Genomic DNA, 5,037 nt, shown 5'->3' with positions numbered 1-5,037 from the left:
TTTTTTGTTTCATTTAAAATAAAGGTCTAGTTAAACATCTTGACTTTTCAAATAAACAGTGGTTTCGGCAATAACATTTTTATTCTATATGCTATGGGCATGCCAACTAGAAATACAAATGAGATAAAAAAAAAACATATACGTGAATATCATAAACACTTAAATGCTAATACACAAACAAGAAAACGATAAATCGATGCCGTCATCATATAGCCAAAAAGGCCACTGTAGTTATCCCAATATACATATAAATTAATATTATAGCAAAGCTATATAATATAAGGCAGAGTTGTATGTATATTTCGTATGTATTTCCAAACATATAAGCTCATACATATTTATGTATATGCTAATATAATATTCGATGTACTACTGAGCCTAATGAGTGCATATGAATAAATAAATTCAAATTTAATCTATGTATGTATGTATGTATAAAAATTATGTGCAATATATGTATTCGGGCTTGAACATACGTGCACATATTTCATACGACTGTTTATGTCGAATAGACCACATTGATGAAACTGCAACTGACATACGAGACAAAATCTCCCAAGTATACCCACATTTTTTCGATGGTCGAGCTTTTCTCATACAATAAAAGTTTTTTGGCTCTAAACGGTAAATTAAAAATTTGAAAAATTTCGAGAGTTATTGAGTTATTCATATTTTTCTGCACAATCTTGGAAAATATTTATTTTCTTTTAACAGACCGAACCGATTTCGTTTATATACAGAACGATTATGAGTGAAAATGTCCTCTTTCGTTTGATATTACTAATTTTCGCAGAAAACAAAGTTTGTAAAAAATATAAACCATTTTCTTAAACAAATCAATTAAATTCAACTTCTCTATCGCTTTAGAAAATTTGTTTCATGACGTATTATTCCTTATTTAATAACCATACGCAAAAAGAAAAACATTAAAGCTTTCACTTGATCAAAAGTTATCCGTGTTTTCCTTTTGCCGGTTTGATTCACGTTGCATGATATTGCACTAAGCTCAGTTTTCTTGCAAACTTTCGTTGCCCATTGATATCACAGTTTTGGTGAAGTATTTCGTTTTTGTTGTTAACTGGACCGGTAGGCATGTTTTTACGGTACCGTCGATTCCTTGCCATTTAGCCTCGACACCAAAATCCATTAAAAAGATAATTGAATTTATTAATTTTGTATTTGTTTTTATATTGGGAAGCAGCGCCGTCCGAAAAATACGCTACTTTTTTAGTATTTTCCGAACGTAACTTCACTTTCAAACTACCAATGCATATGTTCTGAAACGATTACGGAATTATTGTAATGTTTATACTCTCGCAACCTGTTGCTACAGGGTATAATAGTTTTGTTCACCTAACGGTTGTTTGTATCACATAAAACTAATCGAGTTAGATATAGGGTTATATATAATATATATAAATGATCAGGATGAAGAGACGAGTTGAAATCCGGGTGACTGTCTGTCCGTCCGTGCAAGCTGTAACTTGAGTAAAAATTGAGATATCTTTATGAAACTTGGTAGACATGTTTCTTGGTACCGTGAGACGGTTGGTATTGCAGATGGACGTAATCGGACCACTGCCACGCCCACAAACCGCCATTATTCAAAAACAAATAAATTGCCATAACTAAGCTCCGCAATAAGATACAAGACTGTTATTTGGTACACAGGATCACATTAGGGTAGGGCATCTGCAGTTAAAACTTTTTTTAAAAAGTGGGCGTGGTCCCGCCTCTAATAGGTTTAATGTGCATATCTCCTAAACCGCTAATGCTATAATAACAAAATTCACAAGAAGCAAATGTTTTTAGCACTTCTATTGACGGTGTGAAAATAGTTGAAATCGGGTGGCAACTCCGCCCACTCCCCATATAACGGTACTGTTAAAAACTACTTAAAGCGCGATAAATCAAGCACTAAACACGCCAGAGACATTAAATTTTATCTCTGGGATGGTATGAGATGACTTTATAGGAACCACGTTCAAAATTAGACAGTGGGCGTGGCACAGCCTACTTTTAGGTGAAAACCCATATCTTGAGATTTGCTTAACCAATTTCAACAAAATTCGGTTTTTAAATTTCTATATTATAGTGCGAAAATATGCGAAATCGGACTACAACCACGCCTATTTCCAATATAACACCATTTTCAATTCCATCTGATTCTTTCACTTCCCATTATGCATATCAAGCAACAATGATTATATCGGGGTAAAACTTTGCTTGAATAATACGTTTAAAGTATGCCACCTTGTGACCAAAAATTGTCTAAACCGAACCGACACTGTTCAAGCCCCTAAGTACTAAATATGTGGACCCCAGTGCATATAGTTGACCTTCTACCGAAAATATCAGTCAATCCACAAAGAAATCTCAAACGGGTGTACCATTTGACTTTGCGAGAGTATAAAATGTTCGGTTACATCCGTACGTAGCTCTTCCTTACTTGTTATACTCTCGCAACCTGTTGCTACAGAGTATAATAGTTTTGTTCACCTAACGGTTGTTTGTATCACCTAAAACTAATCGAGTTAGATATAGGGTTATATATATATAAATGATCAGGATGAAGAGACGAGTTGAAATCCGGGTGACTGTCTGTCCGTCCGTCCGTCCGTGCAAGCTCTAACTTGAGTAAAAATTGAGATATCTTTATGAAACTTGGTAGACATGTTTCTTGGTACCGTGAGACGGTTGGTATTGCAGATGGGCGTAATCGGACCACTGCCACGCCCACAAAAGGCCATTAATCAAAAACAAATAACTTGCCATAACTAAGCTCCGCAATAAGATACAAGACTGTTATTTGGTACACAGGATCACATTAGGGAGGGGCATCTGCAGTTAAAACTTTTTTTTAAAAAGTGGGCGTGGTTCCGCCTCTAATAGGTTTAATGTGCATATCTCCTAAACCGCTAATGCTATAATAACAAAATTCACTAGAAGCAAATGTTTTTAGCACTTCTATTGACGGTGTGAAAATAGTTGAAATCGGGTGGCAACTCCGCCCACTCCCCATATAACGGTACTGTTAAAAACTACTTAAAGCGCGATAAATCAAGCACTAAACACGCCAGAGACATTAAATTTTAACCCTGAGATGGTATAAATTGGCTTTATAGGAACCGCTTTCAAAATTAGTCAGTGGGCGTAGCACAGCCCACTTTTAGGTGAAAACCCATATCTTGAGATCTGCTCAACCGATTTCATCCAAATTCGGTGCATAATGTTCTTTTCATGTTTCTATGTTGCAGTTATTTTTAAATTTCTATATTATAGTGCGAAAATGGGCGAAATCGGACTACAACCACGCTTACTTCCCATGTAACACCATTTTCAATTCCATCTGATTCTTTCACTTTCCACTATGCAAATCAGGTAACAATGATATATCGGGGTAAAACTTTGCGTGAATAATGCAATTAAAGTGTGCCACCTTGCGGCCAAAAATTGTCTAAATCGAACCAAAACTGTTCAAACCCCTAAGTACTAAATATGTGGACCCCAGTGCCTAGAGTTGACCTTCTACCGAAAATATCAGTCAATCCACAAAGAAATCTCAAACGAGTATACCATTTGACTTTGCGAGAGTATAAAATGTTCGGTTACATCCGAACTTTGCCCTTCCTTACTTGTTTTTATTACATTTTGGTCTGTAAACAAAAAAAAAACGTCGCTTACACATTAGTCCAATGTTGAGACTGGACATGAACTTGGCAGGTATAACCTTCTGAAAAACCCAAAGTAATAATAAACTCTTCGTCGCCTACTACATATTTCATCTGAACAAAATGAGCAATTTGGCAGGTGGCTATATGTTAAAATTATGTTTAACAACTGCCGGCATGTCACCAACAAGAAGGTCTAGAAATTGTTCAATTGGTAGATAATCTATTTTATTAAACAAACGCACCTGAAAAAATAAAATATTCTAACATATTTTATAAATTTATATTAATATTTCATAATATGTCTATATAGATATGTATATTTATTTATTTAAAATTACTTGACCATCAATTTTTTTTTAATTACTTATTTTTCATTGAATTATTTATAAATTTATTGAATCATAAACATTTTATAAATAATAAGTAAATAAATACATATGTAAGTAAATAAATATATTTTGATTGCAAATATGAAGAATACTGTAATTCCGTTAAATTTTGAACAGATCTGTCTGTTCTTTACTATTCTTGAAACTGTATTTGTGTTACTCCAATGTTCGCAAGAAAGAGTTTCAATTTATTATAAATAGTATTTAGTGTAGGGCAGTTGTCACAAGTTGAAAGAAAACAGTCAGAGTTAACAGTTTCGCAAAGCATATCTTGGAAAACATGACGATATTTAGTATTGAAAGTGAAACTTTTCTTTTTTAATTCTAGTTTAATCGCAACGAATTTCAGTTTCATGTTTTCGTGTGACTTACACACGCATATATTGCACGTACCCGATTATCCCATCACTAGCTAGCGAAGTTTCTGCCGGAAAACTGAGAGAGCTTATAGTTTCTGCTAGTGAAATATCAACTAGCAGAAAAAAGCTACTGCCATATAAAGAAACAGCTGTTAAAACACTTGTGTAAACAAGCAAGATTTGACGAATATGCTTTAACTTTGTTTAATTTAATAGTTTCGAATTGTAAAAATAAAAACCCCATTGATTAATTTAAGTGTTAATTTGATGTTATTATTAAAAATAACATTTTGATATTGATTTGATATTCTGCTATGTAGTTCTCCGTGTCTTTACTTTTTCGTTATTTCGCCCTTTGTGAGAGTAACTTCGTAATTCGCTCAGTGTTGTTCTTTTTGATAGCTAGCAGCTAAGAAATAAACTAACACTCACGTGGTCGCTGTCACTTTCGGTGGATTCTTCAATTATTTTTGCGGAAATATCGTTTTTTATATTTTTAGGTCGCTACGATGCTGACACTGGGGGCTCGATTCATTTGTACTTGACATGACCTGCGCATAAATTGTCTCCATGAAATTTTCAAATTTCACATTCCCATTCACACTAACTAAAGTA

The sequence above is a fragment of the Bactrocera oleae genome, chromosome X (assembly GCF_042242935.1).
Source record: "Bactrocera oleae isolate idBacOlea1 chromosome X, idBacOlea1, whole genome shotgun sequence".
NCBI classification, from domain to species: domain Eukaryota; kingdom Metazoa; phylum Arthropoda; class Insecta; order Diptera; family Tephritidae; genus Bactrocera; species Bactrocera oleae.
Note: the sequence above shows the minus strand (reverse complement) of the source record.